This window comes from Schistocerca gregaria, chromosome 1 (genome assembly GCF_023897955.1).
Source record: "Schistocerca gregaria isolate iqSchGreg1 chromosome 1, iqSchGreg1.2, whole genome shotgun sequence".
Lineage (NCBI taxonomy): Eukaryota > Metazoa > Arthropoda > Insecta > Orthoptera > Acrididae > Schistocerca > Schistocerca gregaria.
In genome coordinates, this window is record NC_064920.1 from 615332101 (window position 1) to 615358166 (window position 26066).

Consider the following 26066-nt stretch of genomic DNA (forward strand, 5'->3'; position numbering starts at 1 on the left):
TGGGGTAGGTTTGTCTTCTAGCAACAGACGAGTTTTCATTCGCTGAGAACGCGAAAACGGCTACCAACCACCAGTGGCGGATACACAAAAACTTCAAGGAGGAGGCGTTAAAGATATCTTGAGCTACCTTCACTTATACCTTAATAAAAATAATCAAGTCACATGCAAGGTTTTATTTAAACTGATTATACACATATACAAGGCAATGCCATCTAATGATGTAATAAAGATACAATTGCGGTTCTCATCCTTAAATGATGAATTCTGTGTGCCTATTCTTCTTGACAAATACGTTAATTACATCGTCAATAGGACAATCAATGTCAGTGCGAGTGTCCAACAGAGCTAAGCTATTAAGTCGATCCTTTTCCATTGTCGACCTCAGCCGTGTCTTAGTACGCCGCAATGTTGAAAAACTTCTTCTTACTGTAGCAAATATTTTCTATAGCGTGTGCAAAGTAGGATAGTCAGATTTAGGACATTACTAGTAAAAATATTGTTACAAAATTACTATGAATTAAAATTAATACTTCACAATCAACTGGAGACTCTCACTCTTGACCAATCTTCACACTTGCACTTGCTACAACTAGGTCTTCTTACTTAGTCATCCTTCAGTCCTAAAATTTCTGCTTCTGAATGTTAACTAGCTTCATATTCAGCGAATAGACCGTATTTATAATGCTACGTATCGAAGGTTCTCTGTACAAGAAAGCAGTAGAATATTCGCGACTTTTCTCGAAAAAATGCCATCCAGAATAACGTATCGAGATTACTAGAATGGCCGCGACTTTTCTCGTATGTACGTGTTAACTGTCTATGTGCCAGACAGTAACGTGTATACTACCATGTCGCGGACGCACGTACTGAATAGGAAAGTACAACTACTCGATAACTCGATTCAGTCGAGTCGGCCGACGAGGAAACGAATGAACAGCGAGCAGGCTGACTGGCTGGTGATATAATTTAAAATTAACCGTTAACGTATTTGGAAGGTAGCAGAAGAGGTACTGGCATATTGAAAATGGTTCAAATGGCTCTGAGAACTATGGGACTCAATATATTAGGTCATCAGTCCCCCAGAACTTAGAACTACTTAAACCCAACTAACCTAAGGACATCACACACATCCATACCCGATGCAGGATTCGAACCTGCGACCGTAGCGGTCTCGCGGTCCCAGACTGTGGCGCCTAGAACCACACGGTCACTCCGAGGTGCGGGCAGAATTGAAGCTAGAGGACGGGTCGTGAGTAGCGCTTCGGTAGCTCATATGGTAGAGCACTTGCCCTTAGAAAGGCGAACGTCTCGAGTGTCGGTCCGGCACACAGTGTTAATCTGCCACGAAGTTCCAACGTATTTATAATTCATTTTTAATCTGGAAACTTGCATCTGGTCAAATTTAATTTTTCTACTTTAACGGGAGGTATTCTATAGGTTTCGGTAGGCGAGATTGAGACTGTCAGAATATGTGATAAAATGGCCTTATCTACAGATTGCATTAGCTTAGAAGCTTAAATTTTTTACAGCACGAAAGGACCGTTGACCTTCTGCCGTGCTGGATGCACACGCATTGCCCGGACTCTGAAGCGACTCGTTAGATTGTCTCCCATGAGTAATGAGTGTAATGGGCAAGGGCACTACGAATGTAGTGTGTGGACATCCATTTGGGAATGTGGGTTTCACAGGGAGCGTGCAATGGATAAATCCCTGCAATCGCCCTGTCGTGTGTGCCCTCGGTGACTCGGATGGATGGAGCGTCTGGCTTGTAAGCAGGAGATCCCGGCTTCGAGTCCCGGTCGGGCCACACATTTTCAACCGTCCCCTTTGATGCATTCAGCTCCTGTCGGCAGCATAAAGTCTTGATTTAACTATCATTTCAGTTGTGATTAAGTGTATTCCAATAAATAAAACGCAAGTTGTGGAAATTCCATCGGTATTGCCTAAATATCAATTAAACTAAACGCTCGACTTATTATTTTCTCCCTTCATCATAAAGAATAGGTGAAAGTACGTACCACAGTCGAATTCTGGCTCATGAAAGTAAACAAAAACTCTATGCTGCCTAGTAAGCCCTGCATAGGTGCCTTCTGTAGTGGTTCTATAAACATATTGCGTTATTCCTTGCGTTCACATTTTAACCAGTTGGTTAAACCCACCCGCTAGAAATTATTAATACCCGGCAATAACTCTCAGGGGCCTGTAATTTCTTGGACCACACGAATTTGTTAAACCAGTACTACAGAGGGTAACTTGCAGGAGCTGTAGGAAAAGATAAGGGACGGTGACCTTCCTACTTATTCGAGCTTTAACAATAGCAAAACCACCGCTTACAGAAGGTTACGTTGCAAAAGCAAGGGTAGTAACATTAAAGTGCAACGGGAATTCTACTGTTAAATGCAGAGGAGAGTGCAGATAGGTGGAAAGAATACATTTAAAGCTATATGAGGGGGGGGGATATTTGTCTGATGTGATAGAAGAAGAAACAGGAGTCGATTTAGAAGAGATAGGAAATGCAGCACTAGAATCAGAATTTAAAAGAGCTTTCTAGGACTGAAGGTCAAATAAGGCAAAGGGACAGATAATATTCCATCAGAATTTCTAAAATCATCAGGGAAAGGGACAACAAAACGACCATTCATGTTGGTGTATAGAATGTATGTGTCTGGTGACTTACCATGTGATTTCGGAGCCGGCCGGTGTGACCGAGCGGTTCTAGGTGCTTCAGTCTGAAACCGCGCGATCGCTACAATCGCAGGTTCGAATCCTGCCTCGGACATGGATGTGTGAGATGTCCTTAGGTTAGTTAGGTTTAAGTAGTTCTTAGTTCTAGAGGACTGATGACCTCAGATGTTAAGTCGCATAGTGCTCAGTGCCACATTGTATTTATTTATTTATTTATTTATTTAGTGACGTTGGGAAAGCGTCATCCACACAATTCCGAAGACGACGAACTAACAAGTGCGATAATTATATCACAATCAGCTTAACAGATCATGCATCCAAATTGCTTACAAGAATAATATATAGAGGAATGGAAAAGAAGATTGAGAATGCTCTAGATGACGATCAGTTTGGCTTTAGGAAAAGTAAAGGAACGAGAGAGGCAATTCTGATGTTGCGGTTAATAATGGAAGCAAGACAAAGAAAAGTCAAGACAAGTTCACAGAATTTTTCGACCTGCAAAAAGCGTTCGACAATCTAAAATGGTGTAAGATGTTCGAACTTCTGAAAAAAGGTAGGGGTAAGCTATAGGGAGAGACGGCTCATATACAAAATGTACAACAGCCAAGAGGGAAAAATAAGACTGGACGACCAAGAACGGTAGTGCTAGTATTAAAAAGGGTGTAAGAGAGGGATGTAGACTTTCCCTCCACACTCAATCCGTACATCGAGGAAGCAATGATGGAAATTTAAGAAAGGTGCAGGAGCAGAATTAAAATTCTCGGTCAAAGGATATCGGTGATATGATTAGCTGATAATATCGCTATCCTGAGTGACAGTGAAGAAGAATTACATGATCTGTTCAATAGAATGAACAGTCCAATGAATACAGAATACGGACTGAGAGTAAATCGCAGAAAGACGAAGGTAATGAGAAGTAGTAGAAGTGAGAACAGTGAGTAAATTAACATCACGAAGTAGACGAAGTTAAGGAATTCTGCTACCTAGGCAGTAAAGTAGCCAAATACAAAAGCAATGTCCAGGTTTCTGTTGAAAGCTGTGCTATTTTGAGAGTGAAAAAGTGCCGATACGTTTTCTTTCTCGCAATCGCTTTTAATTACGATAGCAGCGCATTTAAACACTAGACATAACCGAGCGAGGTGGCGCAGTGGTTAGCACACTGCACTCGCATTCGGGAGGACGACGGTTCAATCCCGTCTCCAGCCATTCTCATTTAGGCTTTCCGTGATTTCCCTAAATCGTTTCAGGCAAATGCCGGGATGGTTCCTTTGAAAGGGCACGGCCTATTTCCTTCCCAATCCTTCCCTAACCCGAGCTTGCGCTCCGTCTCTAATGACCCCGTTGTCGACGGAACGTTAAACACTAACCACCACCACCACCATTAGACAAATTGTCATTAGAAAAATTGTTTCTCCCATCTATATTCTTTCTCCTTAAGTATATTTTTAAACAAAATATATATGTACGACTATATAGTGTTTCGTTCTTTCTCGCAATCTCTTTTAAGTGGCTCATCGGCTTATCATTAGAGTACTAATAAGGGATCGGAATGGTCCCCAACTTTGTAATCCAACCCGTTACCACATTTATAATATGCTACTTACTGTAACTGACTTCTACCCACACACACTCGGCAGCAGGGAAGGTTTCTCATATCGCGTAGAACAATTATACCAAACAGTTTACCAATTCATTTTAAGTGACTAGTGACTACAGTTGCCAATCACGCTTTCATTGGCAATAACAATAAACAAGAAATGAGGTAAGAGGGGCGAATAGATGGTCAGTGAGTGGGCAGGGCGGGGTGGGAGAGGGGGTGTTTAGAGAGATAGGGAGGAGCAGGAGATTGACAGAGCAAGTGTGTAGAAGGCCATTAGGACGTACGTGCGACTCCCCTACATATCGAGCAATGGTGAAGCATTTCCGGGTTCGCTAGCTTGTAGTTACTTTTATGCATACTATTTGCGACATCATTTTACTCTCATATCAAACTGCAAGGTACCAGTACTTATTTCTTTCTCTCCTTCCGGTGCTGGTCGATTACTGAACCCACTTGTATGCAAGTGTTTCCACGTGCTGCCACAGTGGCTGTGTCGCCGGTGCTTTTACAGCGCCACGTGTTTCCCAGGAAAGCAGGTAGCTGTCCACTCGCGCCGGCCGACCGCCGCGGCGCTCGGCGTCAGCACGTGCTCAGCGCCCGACGCTCGCATGCGACACGCGACACCCAGGCGTCCCGACGTCGCCGCCGCTCAAATGTGATTGCTGTCCGGACTCACTCCGCGGTATTGTTCTGCCGCTGCCTTACACAACACGCCGTAATGGATTGAGGCCTCAGCAGCAGACCCGTCCACTGCGCCCGGGCGGCGCCTGCTAGCGCCGGGGGCCTTCCACAGGACTGCTCTGCTCTGGCTACTCGTTAGTATAAGTGGCGGTACGTGGGATAACTTACCCGAAACCGCGTTATCCGAGGGCGTTATTCGGTGCTAACTCTGAGATCTTTGCCGATGTGCAAAGGAGGACAAAAATATCGAGGTACACTAACGGGAAAAAGTTGCGTTGCCTAGAAGGCAGTTTGCGAATTACGCATTTGCATTTCATGCCAGTCGCGTAAGAGTGGTGCTTGCAGTGCTACTATCAGGATTAAGGTCAGTTTCAAAAAACTCATCACACTGTAGAGCATCGAGCGAGGTGGCGCACAGGCTTGCACGCCTTCGTGAGTACGACACTTTGAACCCATGTCCGACCATACTGAGTTAGATTTACTGAGATTTCCCTAAATCGCTTCAGGTAAACGCCGGGGTTTCTTTGACAGGGCACGTCCGACTTCCTTTCCCATCCTACCCTAATTCGATGGTTCCATGACCTCGCTGGTTGGTCCTTTCCCCCCAAATCAACCATCCGACATTGAACTCAATTAATAAAATCCAGTTAATGTAGTTTGGTGTCACGACTTTTTTGAACTACATATAGACTGCTGAAAATTGCCTGAAAAAATTAAGGATTTAAATCAGGTTTGCTTTATATACGTTTTGTAACGGTCGTCAACTTTAGTAAACCTTGACACTAGACGTCATGAGTTGATTTTAGTCACGAATGCCTTTAAGGCAACCAATGATGTAGTATAACAGGGCTACAAGATTCTGGATGTCCCTTCTGCGATATTGCAGAAAGACTTGGGAGGAATCCTGCCATTGTAAATGGTTGGTCGCAGCGGTGATCACGAGAATGTACGCTCGTACGAAGACTGGGCTCCACAGAGCCACGTGTCACTACCAAAAGGGTGATGATGTTTGGTTTGTGGGGCCCTCAACTGCGCAATCATCAGCCCTAGTAACAATTCCCAATCTGTACACAGTCAAATATAGCCACTTTCACGAATTCTGATGGAATGTTGAGGAAAGAACAAACACCCTGTCCCCTGGCACAGAAAATCCCCAAATCCCCAATCCGGCCGGCAATCGAATCCAGGACCTCGTGATCCAGAGGAAGCAACGCTAGCCACTAGACCGCGAGCTGCGGACACTACCGAAAGGAAAGACCATTCTGTTCGGCGTATGGCTCTGGCCCATCGTACTACACCCGGAGCACCAATTTGAGCAGCAATTGGCATCACAGCCGATTGCAGGACAAAGCAAAACTTGTCTTTTCTGATGGAAGCGTGTTCTGTCTCAAGTGCCAGTGATATCCGTGTGTCGGTTAGGAGCAGGCCACTTGAGGGCCTGCAACCAATCTGCCTACATGCTACACACTATAGACCTACAGCTGATGTTATGGCCTGGGATGTGATTTCGTATCAGCAGAAGCACTCTTGCGTCCATCCCATGCACCCAAATTGCAAATTTGTTTGTAAATCCGGTGATTAGACCTATTGCGCTGCCATCCGTGAACATCACCCCACTGCGAGTTTCCCAATAGGATAACGGTCGCCCACAAACCGCTGTTGTAGCCCAACATGCTCTGTAGGGTGTTGACATGTTGCCTCGACCTGCTCGAACACCATATATGCCCCCACTAGAGCATGTATGGCACATCGTTGGACCACATCTCCACCGTCGTCCACAAACAGCATTAACCGTCCCTGTATTGACAAACCAATCGCAAGAGGCATGGAACTCCAACCCCAAAAACTGACATCTGACATCTGTACAACACAATGAATGCACAGTTGCGAGCTTACTTTCAACTTTCTGTTGGTTAGAACGGTTATTAATTTACTAGCATTTCAAATTTGCGATGGTTTATCCCGTATTTACAATAACACAATCTTGCACTTTTATCACTTAAATACGTTACCTACACAAATGTATTTTCTAAATTTCATTATTCTACATTAACTATTTTTGCGATTTTTTTCGTCAGTGTGCTAGAAAAACAATACATTACGGTGCCTAATACGGAGTAGGAAATATGCTGGCATTCGAAAGTGCTTCCTATCGTCTCGGAGTGGATCAGCACAGCTTGTGTATGACTCTCAAAGAGAACTGTGCTAAGTTCGAATAACGATGATGCAGGTGAAAACCGATCTCACAGTTTTCCTTTCAAAGTAGAGCGTGGAACCGCAATAATATGAAATGAGTTGACCGTGGTGGTCAGGAGATTTGCGACATTTCTTCCTGGTGCTCACAAAAACAGTCCAGGGCGATGCGAGCTGTGAACACAGCACCACTGAGTAGCAAACACTGTACCATGCGATAAACCTCTTTGGCCGGGCTTGGTCACATGACTTTTGGCACTAATGAGGGGTAAGATTTGTCTGATGTGATAGAAGAAGGAACCCTCGATTCAGAAGAGATAGGAGATCCAGTATTAGAAACAGAATTTAAGAGAGCTTTGGAGAACATAAAATTAGAATCAGAATTTAAGAGACGTTTGGAGGACATAAGATCAAATAAGGCAGAGGGCATAGATAATACTCTATCAAATTTTCTAAAATCGTTAGGGGTAGTGCTAACAAAACGACAATCCACGTTGATGTGTAGAATGTAAGAATCTGGCGATGCACCGTTAGACTATCGGAAATATGTCATCTACACACTTCCAAAGACTGTACGGGTTGAAAAGTGCGGGAATTATTATATAGATGACGACTAGTTTGGCTTTAGAAACGATAAAGGCTTTCGCTCCAGCGCTATCATGTTGTTCGAGTTCTATTCTATTATGTCCGGAAGCTTACAGGACTCTGGCGGCAACAAAGCCTTTAAAGGTCCGGCGAACAACAGGTCTTGCCCCATTACATTGGTTGAACCGGCAGCTGCAGCTTCTACATCGTCGCAGCTGAGGTTGTTGCAGTTTAGGAGTTCATCACTTTGAACACAACGCAGCGATGTCATTCACTTACGTTCGGCGAGCGCAAGTATCTCGAGCTGCAAATCCAGACAAACGTCGCCAGCTATGTCGAAAGATTTACCCGAATCTCCCTCTTTGTCACTTTGATGTGCTTTCTTCGTTATACACTCTATATCTGGCTAGACTCTAGTTCAGTGAACCTTGTAGTGGTTTCAATACGCAGCGACGGTCGGCGAAATGGAGTGGGGTGAAAATACTTCTGCTCGCTGGCTTTTTCTCGTCTGTCTCGGAGATGATCTCCTACCCCTTAAACCACCGCGTTTCACACCTGTTAAAGTACATAAATAAAATACTTTACTCCCCATGTGCTGTCCGACACGTGAAAAATGTTATCCAGGCTACATTATATGAGACTGATGTAAATGACGAGTCAGACGCGTGTGTTAAGTTCTTTAAAATTCATAAGTTTTTATTCGTAACTAAACACAGTTCACTGCAGGTGTCTTCCAAACAATTATATGCCATTTTAGATATTGATAGAGCGCCCACTAGCAATACCGAACATGCTACATATTATAATAAAGTAGTTGAATTGTGAAGAACAGCGATTGATATTTACGAAATCCATCAGTTCGATAAAACACGCTCCAATCCCTATGATGTAAAGTTCTCTCGACACTATCGCGAATTCCTAAGTGTCGAATGCCACAAAATATTCAAAGTCCCGACTAGTTTAAACATTGTTAATGTCCAGTGGCACTGTTTCAGAATCAATCACCTAAACGTGGTAAAAATAGTTAGAGTCCAACTGAAACTAAGTCCAGTTGATATCCCAAAACACTGTTTGAAACGCTTAAAAATAAACAGCTTCCCACAGTAGCGCTTCAGCGGCTACGTTTGGCGGCACTCGAATGGAAACAGAGTCGCACAGCTACGATTTAGCAGAAAGTCCCATTTCCCTACAAAGCCACTCACCAAAAAACACAACACATGAAAAACACAAGCCACTACAAGTCACGATTCTTCGCGAAAAATTCTTCAGGTAGCGCTCACACACGCAGTTCGGCTAAGTTCATCGTTTCTGGAACCGCAAAAACTATCACCAAAGTGTCACGTCATGGAAGACATATCCGGCGTCGGCAAAGGCGCGCAGAACTCTAACTTGGAGCTCTGTGTCAGCTCCGCTTAAATACCCTTGATCCGAAATTCCCCACACTACGTCACGTAACTGCTTTCCTCTGACCACCACGTGTTTGTATACTTTGCACGTAGAATAGGAATCTTACTTCTGTACGCGGCATTATATGCGCACTTACAGACTCATAAAAAAACAAGCATTACACAAATTTCTAGCTGAAATAGTCTGTCCACAATTCATGTTTTAATTATTTTTGTAGTTTGCGAAAATAGTTTATGTCCAGTTCTGCCACTAAATAAATTTGCAGTTTTTTATAAAGCTCCGATTTTCATATGGATTTAAAGTGCTCTTTCTGATGTGCTAGGCACAAGTTATGTATATACAAAAGCTAAACAAATGTGTGTAAAACTGCAGTGGCTTTCTCCACCAGACATCAAGGCGCCTAGAGTATCAGCAACCAAACAGACAGCCTGAAGCCGAGGGTTGCCCGCCTCGCAGGCACACCGAAGCACTACACAAGCGACAGGCAATATTCAGGAACGGCCACAGCAACAACCACAACAACAACACCACATCAAAGACACCAGCTGCCACCAGAGGCCACTACCGGCCCACATATACTTAAACAAGAGGTCGCTGCGGATTCCGGAAGTATTTTAACACGTCAAACCACGTGATAGATGATAGTGCCGATGTACTCATCCGCCGAAGCGCGATAAAGGCCGGCGCTCGGCCGCACATCGGCAGTTCATTAACCGCCAGCAGACGTGGATAGTTGCCACCCCGGCAGCCCTGCTTGGATCTTCTCGCTGATCTGTGGATTAGCCTCGATATATCGGAGAAGTCTCTGGTGGAGGCTAGTAGGAATGTATTTCAGTTGTTTTCTATATTATTCTTGTGTGTAGTTGTGATTCGAAGGCGGATCACTGTTTTGCCTTGGTGTTATACTTGGAGTATTTGTTTTGGTTAATTGAACAGTCGAATAAATTGTTTACAGACCTTATCGTCAGTTTCTTCTTTTTACGTAGACATATCAAAAACTATTCAAAAGTTATTAATACACAAACACAGCATATTATAATAACTACAAATATCGCATACTAATCATATTGGAATGTATGTATGACACCCGCTATCGTACAATGCCTTGATATTCATGCATCTGTCTTGCATTATTTGTGTCAATTAATTATTAGCAATTAATGAATAAAATTCGTGTTTTACCAGAGGCACATTAATACTTCAAATTATAGGAGTATGTTAGTCATTGCGTTTTGACAAGACCTTTAATGTCAGCACTAGCTCTACTTTGTATATGCACAGGTTCACAATTAAAAATTATTCTTTAACTTGCACACCTCCATCTGTTTATTTGATATATTATGATGTAAAATTAGTATAAATGGTATCAGCATCTCGGCTGATTCGTCTCAACTCCTCTTTTACTTGCCGTACTCTACTTTGTCATACTGATTAGCGAATGGGTGTGATCAACTAAAATTTGGATATAATATAGCCTAAAAGCTGTGTGCTGGAAAGGAGTAAACCCTCGTGACGTCATGTAACCCCCAGTCGCTTGAAACTTACAGGTCAACGCGGAGCGATCTGCCGTTTGACCGCTCGCTCGCCGCTGTCTTGCCCACCGACCTCACCGGCCGCCATGTAAGCGCCCTATGAAGGCAGCCCACGATCAAACTTCTCTCTCCATATGACTGCATATCACTGTCGCAACACAATATGTGCTCTGTCTTGTTTACCATTACGCAACATCAGTGAAGGCTGCCCTCGGCTGAATATAGTATTTTTTTATTTTAATTTCTGAATATACCAATATTTTTCTTACTCCTTACTTCTTTCTTGTTAGAGCTACGATAAGCTCCAAACTTTCTTAATTGTTTCACTATTTGCTAACAGGTATGTTGACGACGCTCGGCGCACTATAATACTGGATAGAAAATCAATTTTCAATACTCGCGGCCTATTAACAATTACAGCGCCCGCAAAGCAGGGCACAATCCTGCCATTTCACCGCTTGCTACTACCATTGCTACGGAAGACTGCAGGGTGAGGTAGTCACAAGTTATTTATGCATAAAAGATATATTCTTGTAAAACCGGACGGTTGTCTTGCAGAAAGAAAAGAAGAAAGATCTTTGTAGCACTTCCCATACGTTAAAATTAATCGAAATTCTGTATTGTCGTCCTTTTAGGGTGTACGAATATAGTCTCGTGAAACTGGATCAATTATTCTGGCCGGCCGCCGTGGTCTCGCGGTTCTAGGCGCGCAGTCCGGAACCATGCGACTGCTACGGTCGCAGGTTCGAATCCTGCCTCGGGCATGGATGTGTGTGATGTCCTTAGGTTAGTTAGGTTTAAGTAGTTCTAAGTTCTAGGGGACTGATGACCACTGCAGTTGAGTCCCTTAGTGGTCAGAGCCAATTATTCTGAAGCTTGCAGTATAGCTTCTCCGAGTATCATCAAATTCTTTTGGTAGGTGTACTGTAGGACGGGAGACATCAGCTATGGACTTAGCACGAAAATCTACACTGAAGCACCATATAAATTGGTATACGCATGCGTATACAAAATGAGAGATATGTAAACAGGCAGAATACGGCACTGCGGTCGGCAACAACTACATAACACAGCAAGTATCTGGCGCAGTTGTTACATCGGTTACTACTGCTACTATGGCAGGTTATCAAGATTTGAGTGAGTTTGAATTTGGCGTTATAGTCGGCTCACGAGGGATGGGACATAGCTTCTCCGAGGTAGCGATTAAGTGTGAAGTTTTCCGTACGACCATTTCACGAGTGTACCACGAATATCACGAATCCATTAAAACATCGAATCTCCGGCATCCCAGTTGTCTGAAAAATATCCTGCAAGAACTGGACCAACGACGCCTGAAGAGAATCTCCTGCATATTTCAATGCTGCGCCATCAGTAAGTGTCAGCGTGCGAACCATTCAACGAAACGTCATCGATATGGAATTTCGGAGCCGAAGGCCGACTCGTGTACCATTGATGAGTGCACGACATGTCAGGACTGACAATGGGTTGTTGGTGATTGGAAATACACTCCTGGAAATTGAAATAAGAATACCGTGAATTCATTGTCCCAGGAAGGGGAAACTTTATTGACACATTCCTGGGGTCAGATACATCACATGATCACACTGACAGAACCACAGGCACATAGACACAGGCAACAGAGCATGCACAATGTCGGCACTAGTACAGTGTATAACCACCTTTCGCATCAAGGCAGGCTGCTATTCTCCCATGGAGACGATCGTAGAGATGCTGGATGTAGTCCTGTGGAACGGCTTGCCATGCCATTTCCACCTGGCGCCTCAGTTGGACCAGCGTTCGTGCTGGACGTGCAGACCGCTTGAGACGACGCTTCATCCAGTACCAAACATGCTCAATGGGGGACAGATCCGGAGATCTTGCTGGCCAGGGTAGTTGACTTACACCTTCTAGAGCACGTTGGGTGGCACGGGATACATGCGGACTTGCATTGTCCTGTTGGAACAGCAAGTTCCCTTGCCGGTCTAGGAATGGTAGAACGATGGGTTCGATGACGGTTTGCATGTACCGTGCACTATTCAGTGTCCCCTCGACGATCACCAGAGGTGTACGGCCAGTGTAGGAGATCGCTCCCCACACCATGATGCCGGGTGTTGGCCCTGTGTGCCTTGGTCGTATGCAGTCCTGATTGTGGCGCTCACCTGCACGGCGCCAAACACGGATACGACCATCATTGGCACCAAGGCAGAAGCGACCCTCATCGCTGAAGACGACACGTCTCCATTCGTCCCTCCATTCACGCCTGTCGCGACACCACTGGAGGCGGGCTGCACGATGTTGGGGCGTGAGCGGAAGACGACCTAACGGTGTGTGGGACCGTAGCCCAGCTTCATGGAGACGGTTGCGAATGGTCCTCGCCGATACCCCAGGTGCAACAGTGTCCCTAATTTTCTGGGAAGAGGCGGTGCGGTCCCCTACGGCACTGCGTAGGATCCTATGATCTTGGCGTGCATCAGTGCGTCGCTGCGGTCCGGTCCCAGGTCGACGGGCACGTGCATCTTCCGCCGACCACTGGCGACAACATCGATGTACTGTGGAGACCTCACGCCCCACGTGTTGAGCAATTCGGCGGTACGTCCACCCGGTCTCCCGCATGCCCACTATACGCCCTCGCTCAAAGTCCGTCAACTGCACATACGGTTCACGTCGCGGCATGCTACCAGTGTTAAAGACTGCGATGGAGTTCCGTATGCCACGGCAAACAGGCTGACACTGACGGCGGCGGTGCACAAACGGTGCGCAGCTAGCGCCATTCGACGGCCAACACCGCGGTTCCTGGTGTGTCCGCTGTGGCGTGCGTGTGATCATTGCTTGTACAGCCCTCTCGCTGTGTCCGGAGCAAGTATGGTGGGTCTGACACACCGTTATCAATGTGTTCTTTTTTCCATTTCCAGGAGTCTATGTTGCCTGGTCGGACAAGTCTCGATTCACATTGTATCAGGCGGATGGACGTGTATGGGTATGGAGATAACCTCATGAGTCCATGGGACCTGCATGTCAGCAGGGGATTGTTCAAGCTCGTGGAGGCCGTGAAATGGTGTCGGACGTGTGCAATTGGAGTGGTATGAGATACGTGATACGTCGCGTGCGTAAGCGTCTTGTCTGATCATCTGCATCCATTCATGTCCACTGTGCATTCCGACGGACTTTGGCAGTTATAGGAGGACAATGCGACACCCCATACGTCCAGAATTGCTAGAAAGCGACACTTCTGCGTTTAAACATTTCCACTGGCCGTAAAACTACCCAGACATAAACATTATTTATCACGTCTGGGATACGGTTCAGAAGAGATCACCAACAACACCTCGTTCTCTTACGGATGTATGGACAGTCGTGCAGGATTAATAGTGTCAGTTTCTTCCAGCACTGTTTCAGACATGCCACGTCGTGTTGCAAATATTCTGTGTGCTCTAGTTGATAATTTCACCGAAATTACATCCCTAATCCATATATAAGAAGGCAACGAGAATAAAGGAAGATTCAATAGTGAAAACATTTTTCAAACAGTATATGCCAAGCGTTAGTGAGGCCACAGCTGAAAGAAGTCCTTGTTCGTCAATCCTTCTCCGAATTTCACGTACATTTACTATTTATTGAGTCAACATAAGGAAGATATAGCGATCGATGACCCCAATATCGTCACATCACAAAGGCTCTGTCTGAATGTTCCTTTTCCCGTATTTCCCTTCAGATGTGGAGCCTCTGAGCACTTTTTTCCCTTTATATGCACTCGTCTTTACCGTACGTGATCTGCGAACTGACTCTGCATATCCGCTGTTGATCGACAACCTGCGGACACTACGCAGCTGGCTTGGAAGCTAATGGAGTACGCATCACGGAGGTGGGCCACTTTTAGTGATATCGGCCTGAATTTAATAAACCGCCTTTCCAATTCGAATTGTACTTCGCCGTAGATGTTTCCCGTAGCAGGTGGGCCACGGCGCGTCCCTCTGCTACTGTATGCCCCTTGAGACGTCCGAATAACAAGTGTTTTACACCGCTGCCTTTTCCTGCATTATATGGCCGTGGGCGTGCTAAATTTTGGAAACAAATTTACAGGCAGCTGTGGGTTTGGGACGTATTGCTACTGTATTTTACATGGCGAGACGGGGGGTTGCCAACATTTTAGTGGCGGCGAAGGTGGGGCAAAAACCGTTCGAGTTCCCAATGGTCTTCTAGTCTCAATCTTCCGGAATTACCCAAATCATTTCACATCATTTCTTCCAAGAAAAAAGGTTCTATTAACATGTGTTCGGAAACGCATCGTTCCCACGGTAGGTCGCGCTGATGAATGAAAGCTACTTTTACCAATTTCCCTGTGTTCCTTGTGTGTTGTGAGCTATGTGATGGACGCCGCGCATTATGGGTAGCAGAATGGTCTGGTATTCATGCCGGGAACAACGCGAGATGGTGTTTGTGTACGACCAAGCAGATGGAAACGGCCAAGAGGCAGCACAGCTATACCAAAACAAGAACCCTCAAATACATCAAACAACATCACACAACAATTCAAGCCCTTTTGGTTTTTAGGTTTCTATGTCCTTTCACACATAAAAGGTGCAGGGCGGACTGTACTTACACTAGATTTGGAGGACCGATTCTACCGGGTATTGAGAACATGCTGGAGGTTAGTGGGCAGCCAACAAGGTGTATTTAGAAGCACGGCAATCCATGATGCTACGTGTAAATGCTTTCATTGCTCCCATGGAGACCATCTGTTGTGATATAGATGTGACGTGTTCCGGGAAGATTCGTTGTTATTGCGTGCACACCATCCATTTCCGATCACATGTTCATAGGACCTGTTTTCCGCTATGTGCACTCAGGAATCCGTCCCTGCAGTTGGCCGGTTTCCACTGTGTGTGTGTGAGAGAGAGAGAGAGAGAGAGAGAGAGAGAGAGAGGAGAGAGAGAGAGAGTATACAGGGTGTTTCCGTAAGAGCGCGCCAAAATTTAAGACGACCTAGAAGATGCTCCATTGAACAATTTCAGGTAGGGAACTGGTGGTCGGAGAAGCCAGTTTAAGGATTAATAGGAATATAATCAGAGTAGTATGTACTTTTTTATTTACACTAGTTACAGTTGACTGCAAATACCACCACTGACACACTCAACGTACCATTTGTACTGTATCTTAGAAAATGTGCTAAAACTGGCGGCTATCAACCCCAATACGAGTATGAAATCGGCTAACAGGACCCTGACACACCGGACAAATACCCCTGGTGTGTTTGCAATCACACGACAGGCAGCTACATTCTGGAAACTAATTCCATCTTCGTATCCAATGGGGTCTCTTACACAAGTGACTTTAGATATCACCATAATAAATGATCAAAGGGGTTCAGGTAAGATGACCTTGCTAGCCATAGAATGGAACATCCCCTTATAATCCAGCGACCAGGATATACTTCCTAGTAATCATGCTCTTTCTCCTAGTTTCCATGCAGTAAATAAGGAATGTACATGTAAATCAACAGGATATTATATGTACAATTGTACAGTAATGCTAGACAAAACGGTAGACAAGTTTATTGCCGTATCTCCTTAAGCTAAGCCCAGGTTCCCTACCTCAGATTGTTCATGGAGCATTCTCTATATCCTGTTACATTTTCTCACGCTCTTACGGAAACGCGCTGCATATACAGGGTATCCCATTTAACTTGACCACCCTAAATGACTGTTTGCCCAGATGAAAATTAAGAAATGTTTCAAGCAAATTTCCTTTAGCCGTAAGGGGGACGTCAATCAGCATAAATGCTTTAGTTGTAGCTTTGTTTTTACAGAATGATATGGACAGTGGTATGAAATTTTAAATGGCACCCTCTATTTTTTTATTCGGTAATTCATTTCCTCTGCTAAAGACGTATACAAAAATGTATCACAGCATACCATTCACTGAAACACATCGTTATTAATTACATAACACAATATTGACGTTGACGCTCCCAGCGCTCAGTGCAGGCACTGGGGCAATTGAACACATCCACGTGCTGAAGTTGACAGAGGACAACTGTAAACATAAGTAGAATGCACACCCGTCATTCCATGAAGTTTTGAAGTTGGATATGTGAGCTATTATACAGGGTGAGTTTTTCCACCGAGACAAACTCTAGAGATTAATCAATTACAGGATATGGAACAACAAAGGCCTAATTAACTTATCTCGAGAAATGCGCGGTATCCATTCTAGAGATCATTTATTCTTTCATACATTGTTACAGAGGCTGCTGTCTAATACGCGCTGTAACATCCAGTCACAGTTACGGTGTGCATGGTTTCCTGCTAGAGGGTGGTACTGTTATTCACATATCATGCCCTAGTGCCATGTCCTGCCATAGTCATTGGTAATGTTGTGTCCGATTCACTTCTCTTGCTAATTTACCTTGTAGTGGATGTGATACATCGCTAAGTGAAATTATTCCGTATTCGAATCGAGAGCTATCCGACGTAGTGTTTACTTACGGAAAAGCAAATGGTTGGCAGCAGTGTTGTATCAGGAGACCGGTCCTCCACCCCTCCCCCCCCCCCCCCAACAAACACCAAAGCGTTTAGTTTTTGCAACAAAGTTTCGCCGTTTTTATGAGATGGGGTCGTTTCATGAAGCAGGAAACCATGAACGATGTACCCGAAATGGTGGGAGGAAAATGTGATTAACACTGTGGAAGGCGACCACCACGTCAGTAACAGGCAATCGACCCGCCAACAAAGGGTAAACCAGACGACTGTGTGGATCATTCTCCATGACAATTATTACTACCCTCTCACTTACAGGGTTTACCACTGACAGACCTTCCACATCGGGAGCAGTATCGTCACTGGGTTCTTCACCAGGCAACCATGACTCCGGGCTTGTGCCATCCGTCCTCTTCATATACGAGGCTTCCTTTACGAGGAATGATATCTTAACTTTTCATAACATTCATCCGTGAGATAGTACGCAAAACCACCATTGTGAGGTGACAAGGAATCGTCAGCGTCTGTGCCGCCGGAATATGAGTGCCGGAATGATTGGCGGCCGTATTTTCGGACCAGTCACCTTCCATGTAGCCTAAGAGAGCCGAACTATCGGCGATTCTTGCAAGTGACTTTGCCTCCCGTGCTGGAGGAAGTGTCATTTATGATTCGAAGGGTTATCTGCTTGCTGCTGACCCTGCTCCAGCCTACTTCTGGGTTAACGTCTGGACGCATCTCGGTCGTGTCTTCCCTGGTCGACTGATTAGACGAAGTGGTCTAGTTGCATGGTCTGCTCATTCACTGGATCTCAACCTGTGAAATTTCTGGTCATCATCTAATCTCAGAAGTATCGTGTATGCAGAGCCCATCCCACCTGTGGAGACACTGGAGCAGCGTAATCACGCAGCCTTTGACACTGTTTGGATGCAGCTTGGCCGATCTGAACGTGTGAGACAGAATATGCTACACCTGGAACGCGTTGAGGCTCATAGAAACTATTTTGAAGACATACTGTAAATGTGGTTGCATGCTACAGCATGTATTATGCCGCAGTCTCTGTAATGATTGAACAAATGGTCCTTAGCATGGAAACCATGCATATACAGACATAAGTTCATTAGACCTTTCTGTTCTGTATCCTCTCATCAATAAATCCCTAGAGTTTCTACATTGCTGGGGAAACGTCAACCTAAATAAATGTGCCCAATAGATGCTGCTATCAACAGCCTGCCATAGTGAAGAGCTTGCCACAAGTGTAAAGTGCTGTCTGTACGTATCCGACGAAGTCGATTTCATTGTCTCCACTGTCTATGACTGGAATAATTTTCACTGCATGTGATGTAGCACTCCAGCCTCAGGCTTCCCAATATCTGAAGAGGCTCAGGGGCTTAAATTGCAACAGAAGTACATCACCTATGTCCTATGTAACTTAACATTGTTCAACAAAAGCAAGGCATTTGAGTCGATTTATGTTCTAGACTTTAACATGATCAACTTCATTCCATCAGACTGTGAGGTAACAGGCGAGATGTGGCGCCCTGAAAATATTCGAAGTTCGGAGTTTTCGTGGCCACACGGGCCGCTCGGCGGGCGCTGGCCGCTCGGCAAGCCGACCTTGTGGTGCCGGATGTTGGCCGAAGGAACAGAGGTCCAGCGTGAGTGCGTGGCTGGGAATTCCATTTTGGCGCTGCGATGAGGACGGTGCGTTGTGTCGATGAAGTTCATTTGTATGTCGGTAGTGCCAAACATGACGGACTTTGTGAAACCATAATGGCAGACATTTTGCAGTTCATATAGAAATTAATAGTAGCCAAACGAATCAAGATACCTTAAAAGGAAACATGAACATTACCCTCATTGGCACTACGATTGTGATGGTGTAATCAGATTTTCAATATCTTTATTAGTTTAAAGATTTGTATCTGACTGTAAATTATACATGTAACACCCAGTAGGAAATACTTGGAGAATGTAGAGAGGTTTGTGCGTGGTGGCGTGAGATTGAAATATTTCGTAGTGCCGATTTGTGACATTTCCGTGGCTTGCGCAGTGAAGACATAGTATGCGCTTAGAAGTCAATATCTCAAGAGCTATGTTGTTGCTCATAACTAATTACGTGAAGTAGGAATCTATTGTTTCCCTGTTATTCAACTTATATTTTATTTAATTGCTGGGCCATCGACACCAAAAAGTGTTTTGCAGAAATAGACGGCATCCTTAAATGTACTTCTGCTATCGTACTCATCATTTAAAGTCGTTAAAATAGGACCTTCAGATTTTATTTAATTGCAGTCTTTCATTTGTATTTTTCTATGCTACATTCAAAATTAGCAATTGCCAAATTATAGGAACCTCCGAACATTCGAGTCATATGTGTATTCATATTGTATACTGTAGACTGAGCAGTATTTGGCATGTAATGCGGCAACTGCGTATCCCAGCCCCTAGACAAGGAAACCAGCCAAAACTTTGAATATTTCAAGTCTGAGTCTGAACGTAGTTGCTGAGGGCTACCATTAATTTTTTATTTTTCTTTTTTTCAAAAATTGCAAGACATGTCCACACCTGTGGGAATTCTCGGGTTATTAGCCTTATCAGCCGAGTGGCGGCGTCATCTTGTCGTCTGATAATCCGAGAAGAATTCATTATGGGAATATGCCAGGAAAGACTACAATCGTATCTATCCATACCTATCTTGGAAGATATGCCAGAAATTCGAAAATGGAAAATTTATGCGGTTTTCCGCCCAACGCAATTAATGGTGAGAGAAATATAGTGACGTACAAGTCATTCATTCATAAACAACTAAGTCATTACAACACGGTTGTATGGCTTTACAATACACTGTCAACGATGGAAAGATGCAAGGATTACCAATCCAAGCCCATTCCTAACAACAATATTTACATCACTGACAACAACACACCTTCAAATGAAACACCTCTTAGCCACTCCTTACAGGAATGTCGTTCGCGTAAAATCTCACTTAAAAGCCAAAAATGATCAATAAGTTCGTAATAACACCACACTATGAACATGAGCTCACGAAAGTGATTGTTTCTACTTACTTAAGAAAATGGACACTAAATGCTGTGGAGCTACAGTCTGTAAACTGAAGAGGTAACAGTGCTCGTGTTGTGGTAAGTCTCCTTCCTCAGAAGCATACAACTCCCGTACAGAATAATTAAGAGTCAATTTTATCTCTACCAGTGCACAGCAGTGGGCAGAGATCTATGTTTGCGTATGTAACGTTAGTACTAACAGTAAATCATATCTTTCTTCTAGGTAATGTCAACGCAGTTTGTAGAATATAATCTCCTCCCCTCCTCTCCGCTCCTGGAGTGTCAGCACTTTGTGCCCCCAGTGGTTCGGAATGGTCGGTATAGCTTTGTGAAACACCCTACAGCTCCCTTTTATAACGTATTGTGGTAGAGTGCATGAGGACGCCTACTCGCTCTTCATTTTGTAGCCCCACGATGGAGGCAAGTGCATGGCAACCATCCGGCCACCTGATTCCCATCAGGCGTCTATCTTCCATGGCCACGCCCTGCTCACAGCAGACGATCACTCACCCATAACATAAATTACCCCTTTAATACGGCTCTACTGCTCTTAGATGTGTTATATATATATATTATGTTTTTTTTTCTTAACTCACATCATTTAAAAACAAATACTAATTTTGTGCCTTTGTAACACTATCCTTAATGAGATGCGATTTTTCCATTCCCTGCAACATGAAAACTATTTGTCCTAGAGAAAAGAACGATTAAGGATATTTTCTATAGGAAAATCAATTTACTGTAAAGTTGTATATGGAAACATTTTCGCTGGAAGCTGACGTTCTCGAGTTATTAAAGAAAATAATAAAAAAAGTGACCTGTAAACGCATCCAACAATACAAGCTCACAACCCGTAGGACAGGATTTTTATTATGTTGTTCTTGAAATTAACTCCTATCACAATACAAATATTTGCCACCTCAATAAATTTTCCCCTTATGTTCTGTCATTGACGGTACTACACTCCTGGAAATTGAAATAAGAACACCGTGAATTCAATGTCCCAGGAAGGGGAAACTTTATTGACACATTCCTGGGGTCAGATACATCACATGATCACACTGACAGAACCACAGGCACATAGACACAGGCAACAGAGTATGCACAATGTCGGCACTAGTACAGTGTACGTGCAGACCGCGTGAGATGACACTTCATCCAGTCCCAAACATGCTCAATGGGGGACAGATCCGGAGATCTTGCTGGCCAGGGTAGTTGACTTACACCTTCTAGAGCACGTTGGGTGGCACGGGATACATGCGGACTTGCATTGTCCTGTTGGAACAGCAAGTTCCCTTGCCGGTCTAGGAATGGTAGAACGATGGGTTCGATGACGGTTTGCATGTACCGTGCACTATTCAGTGTCCCCTCGACGATCACCAGAGGTGTACGGCCAGTGTAGGAGATCGCTCCCCACACCATGATGCCGGGTGTTGGCCCTGTGTGCCTCGGTCGTATGCAGTCCTGATTGTGGCGCTCACCTGCACGGCGCAAAACACGCATACGACCATCATTGGCACCAAGGCAGAAGCGACTCTCATCGTTGAAGACGACACGTCTCCATTCGTCCCTCCATTCACGCCTGTCGCGACACCACTGGAGGCGGGCTGCACGATGTTGGGGCGTGAGCGGAAGACGGCCTAACGGTGTGTGGGACCGTAGCCCAGTTTCATGGAGACGGTTGCGAATGGTCCTCGCCGATACCCCAGGAGCAACAGTGTCCCTAATTTGCTGGGAAGTGGCGGTTGGGTCCCCTACGGCACTGCGTAGGATCCTACGGTCTTGGCGTGCATCCGTGCGTCGCTGCGGTCCGGTCCCAGGTCGACGGGCACGTGCACCTTCCACCGACCACTGGCGACAACATCTATGTACTGTGGAGACCTCAGGCCCCACCTGTTGATCAATTCGGCGGTACGTCCACCCGGCCTCCCGCATGCCCACTATTCGCCCTCGCTCAAAGTCCGTCAGCTGCACATACGGTTCACGTCCACGCTGTCGCGGCATGCTACCAGTGTTAAAGACTGCGATGGAGCTCCGTATGCCACGGCAAACTGGCTGACACTGACGGCGGCGGTGCACAAATGCTGCGCAGCTAGCGCCATTCGACGGCCAACACCGCGGTCCTGGTGTGTCCGCTGTGCCGTGCGTGTGATCATTGCTTGTACAGCCCTCTCGCAGTGTCCGGAGCAAGTATGGTGGGTCTGACACACCTGTGTCAATGTGTTCTTTTTTCCATTTCCAGGAGTGTATTTGGACATTTTCTAACCGTGTGGTTGAATAGCTTGTGGTGGATATTCAGAATGTAGCCAATGAACAGTATTTTTTATGTGAATTAACGACGTTGTATTAATTCACATACGGCTTGTAAGAAAACGATAACGTTAAACTTCAAGAGGTCCCAGAAAGTTTCGTGAGGAACAAATTCACAGAGGGAAAATATGTTAGGAAATGCCATCGATGTAAGCAACAGACCATTGTAGGGAAAATTAGTCTCTAGGCCACATTAACCGCAGCTCTTTGTTTTGTATGAAGTTCAATGTTGAAATTTCAGCTGTCATTACGCTTAGCGATTTCTACCGTGCTGTTTTCAAATTCATGGACACGTCAGATTCCATCTGACGCACTGAAAACTGTCCAATTAATTGCAATTTGTGTTTTTCCTGCAATACGTCTCACTTTTGTTGCTACAGGGGTGGCCCAATTCAAGGCTTTTGCTGTATGGCTCTATATAGCATTACGGTTTGTTCCTCAAAATTCCCTTAGAACAGATAAAAGTTTGTCAATAATGCTTCGCTAATCCCTTTTATATACTCTTTGTTAGCTATCTGTGAAATGTTTCCCTAGAAAACTGTAATATACTGTACTGGTAACTCTTAATAATGTTCTTTGTAATTATCTGCTGATGAACTGGGTTTCGTCTTCTTCAAGTGACAACAGATGTAACAGTCACTGATAAAATAAGTGAGATTTACGTAGGTATTTTTTATATAGAATATGCAAAAGATACCAAATAATGTTCTTGTTGTTGTGGTCTTCAGTCCTGAGACTGGTTTGATCCAGCTCTCCATGCTACTCTGTCCTGTGCAGGCTCCTTCATCTCCCAGTACCTACTGCAACATACATCCTTCTGAATCTGCTTAGTGTATTCATCTCTTGGTATCCCTCTACGATTTTTACACCCCACGCTGCCCTCCAATGCTAAATTTGTGATCCCTTGATGCCTCAAAACATGTCGTACCAACCGGTCCCTTCTTTTTGTCAAGTTGTGCCACAAACTCCTCTTCTCCCCAATTCTATTCAATACCACCCCATTAGTTATGTGATCTACCCATCTAATCTTCAGCATTCTTCCGTAGCACCACATTTCAAAAATTTCTATTCTCTTTTTCTCCAAACTATTTATCTTCCATGTTTCACTTCCATACATGGCTACACTCCATACAAATACTTTCAGAAATGACTTCCTGATACTTAAATCTTTACTCGATGTTAGCAAATTTCTCTTCTTCAGAAATACTTTCCTTGCCATTGCAGTCTACATTTTATATCCTCTCTACTTCGACCATCATAAGTTATTTTGCTCCCCAAATAGCAAAAATCCTTTACTACTATAAGTGTCTCATTTCCTAATCTAATTCCCTCAGCATCACCAAATTTAATTAAACTACATTCCATTATACTCGTTTTGCTTTCGCTGATGTTCATCTTATATCCTGCTTTCAAGACACTATCCATGTCGTTCAAATGCTCTTCCAAGTCCTTTGCTGTCTCTGACAGAATTACAATATCATCGGTGAATCTCAAAGTTTTTATTTCTTCTCCATGGATTTTAATACCTACTCCAAATTTTTCTTTTCTTTCCTTCACTGCTGGCTCAATATACAGATTGAATAACATAGGGGAGAGACTACAACCCTGTCTCACTCCCTTCCCAACCACTGCTACCCTCTCATGTCCCTTGACTCTTAAAACTGCCATCTGGTTTCTGTACAAATAGTAAATAGCCTTTCGGTCCCTGAATTTTACCCATGCCATCTTCAGCATTTGAAAGAGAGTATTCCAGTCAACATTGTCAAAACCTTTCTCTAAGTCTACAAATGCCAGGAACATAGGTTTGCTCTTCCTTAATCTAGCTTCTAAGATAAGTCGTAAGGTCAGTATTCTCTCACGTGTTCCAGCATTTCTACGGAATCCAAACTGATCTTCTCCGAGGTCAGCTTCTATTAGTTTTTCCATTCGTCTCTAAAGAATTCGGGTTAGTATTTTTCAGCTGTGACTTATTATACTGATCTTCTCTGAGGTCAGCTTCTATTAGTTTTTCCATTCGTCTCTAAAGAATTCGGGTTAGTATTTTGCAGCTATGACTTATTATACTGATAGTTCGGTAATTTTGACATCAGTCAACACCTGCTTTCTTTGGGACTGGAATTATTATATTCTTCTTGCAGTCAGGGTATTTCGTCTGTTTCATACGTCTTGCTCACCAGATGGTAGGGTTTTGTCAGGACTGGCTCTCCCAAGGCCGCCAGTAGTTCTAATGGAATGTTGTCAACTCCCAGTGCCTTGTTTCGACTCAGGTCTTTCAGTGCTGTGTCAAATTCTTCTCGCAGTATCGTATCTCTCATTTTGTCTCCGTCTACACCTCTTCCATTTCCATAATATTGTCCTCAAGTACATCACCCTTGTATAGACCCTCTATATACTCCCTCCACCTTTCTGCTTTCCCTTCATTGCTTAGAACTGGATTTCCATCTGAGCTCTTGATGTTCATGCAAGTGTTTCTCTTATCTCCAAAGGTCTCTTTAATTTGCCTGTAGGCACTATCTATCTTACCCCTAGTGAGATAAGCCTCTATATCCTTACATTTGTCCTCTAGCCATCCCTGTTTAGCCATTTTGCACTTCCTGTCGATATCATTTTTGAGACGTTTGTATTCCTTTTTGCCTGCTTCATTTACTGCATTTTTATATTTTCTCCTTTCATCAATTAAATTCAATATATCTTCTGTTACCCAAGGATTTCTACTAGCCCTCGTCTTTTTACCTACTTGATCCTCTGCTGCCTTCACTACTTCATTCCTGAGAGCTACCCATTCTTCTTCTACTGTATTTCTTTCCCCCATTACTGTCAATTGCTCCCTTATGCTCTCCCTGAAACTCTGTACAACCTCTGGTTCTTTTAGTTTATCCATGTCACATCTCCTTAAATTCCCACTTTTTCTCAGTTTCTTCAGTTTTAATCTACCGGTCATAACCAACAGATTGTGGTCAGAGTCCACATGTGCTCCTGGAAATGTCTTACAATTTAAAACCTGGTTCCTAAATCCCTGTCTTACCATTATATAATCTATCTGACACCTTTTAGTATCTCCAGGCTTATTCCATGTATACAGCCTTCTTTTATGATTCTTGAACCAAGTGTTACCTATGATTAAGTTGTGCTCTGTGCAAAATTCTACCAGGTGGCTTCCTCTTTCATTTCTTTGCCCAGTCCATATTCACCTGCCATGTTTCCTTCTCTCCCTTTTCTTACTACCGAATTCCAGTCACCCATGACTATTAAATTTTCATCTCCCTTCGCTATCTAAATAATTTCTTGTATTTGATCACACATTTCTTCAATTTCTTCGTCATCTGCAGAGCTAGTTGGCATATAAACTTGTACTACTGTAGTAGGTGTGGGCTTCGTATCTATCTTGGCCACAATAATGCATTCATTATGCTGTTTGTAGTAGCTTACCCGCATTCCTATTTTCCTATTCATTATTAAACCTACTCCTACATTACCCCTATTTGATTTTGTGTTTATAACCCTGTAGTCACCTGACCAGAAGTCTTGTTCCTCC